Here is a 1,162-nt window from a genome sequence, read left to right as displayed (position 1 = left end):
GGTACCCTCGCCTTTTGGGTTTTGGTTTTTGCCCATCAGAGTTGGCTACCAAGTTTTGCTGAAGTCCCCTCACACAATGACCTGTATAGCCATTCTGTGGTTTGCCTATCATTAATGGGTATTAGGTTGAAGAACTATGGCATACAAGTGCGTCATCTGTTAGTAATCAACTAATCCTGCTTACTTTGCTTAAGCCCTTTTATAATTCCCTTAACGTAACTTATAACACTCTAGGTACATAATCTTATTTAGTTGCTTCACTTCTAGTTTGGATTCTTCCATTTCGTGCGATCATAGCAGCACTAACGCACCGTATCCCATCGGAATTTCGAAGTTAAACGTGCTTGGGCGAGAGTAGTACTAGGATAGGTGACCCCTCTAGGAAGTCCTCATGTCACATTCCATTGCAATCCTTGCAATTATGTGCGAAGGCACTCAACCTAGCTCAATATTTACCTTACCATCTTCTTACTAGTCTTCATGCTTTACCTTGCCCTCTCTGCCCCTGTCTTACACTTGACGTCAGGATAGATCGTTGGTTCAACCATGGCTAGGTCCTATTTTTCCCTTAGTACTCACCCCATCTTAGTAGTTTGGTCCAACCCATCTTGACATCTCTCTGTAACGTATCAAAAATATCCTAGCTCCTTTTCTTATGTACCTCTCACTTGATGCTATACTCAACATATACATATCCATAGGTTACATAACCATTCTGATACCACCTGTATAAGATAAAAATAAACTTTTCATTTCCCAGCCCATCTTGCTTTACATATCGACTTCACACTAGAACTTGCTCATGCCAACGCTATTTTGTCCTACTTCTTTCTTTTCTTCCTTTACGTACTCCTTGGTCTCCTCATTTCCTACCATAAAAGATTTTCTATTATTTCTCCTTGCTACTTGTATGTCACCATATCAGCGGTCAATGACGTTATTGCTATATCTTAATCTTTACCCAAACATGGTCCTACTACCCTTTACACGGTCCTTAGTTTGCTCAGTCCTACTCTCTTATTGTATTCACCCCTTGTGGTAGGCACCTATCCCTTAGGGTTCTACCAATGATTCTTCGCACGGTCTCAGATACCTCAGCTCCTATCTGTTTATTGTTGGAGCGAGCTCCTGCTAACCTGTGCCAGTATAGGATCTCGCTTGA

The 1,162-nt window shown here is 41.6% G+C and overlaps 1 pseudogene; it reads left to right on the top strand.

Annotated features, from left to right (window-relative positions):
• Positions 1-283: 283 nt before the first annotated feature.
• Positions 284-403, top strand: LOC129883761 (5S ribosomal RNA; annotated as a pseudogene).
• Positions 404-1,162: the final 759 nt, after the last annotated feature.

Source organism: Solanum dulcamara, chromosome 3 (genome assembly GCF_947179165.1).
Source record: "Solanum dulcamara chromosome 3, daSolDulc1.2, whole genome shotgun sequence".
Lineage (NCBI taxonomy): Eukaryota > Viridiplantae > Streptophyta > Magnoliopsida > Solanales > Solanaceae > Solanum > Solanum dulcamara.
The sequence above is the reverse complement of the archived record's forward strand: the minus strand, read 5'-3'. Positions and strand labels throughout refer to the sequence as shown.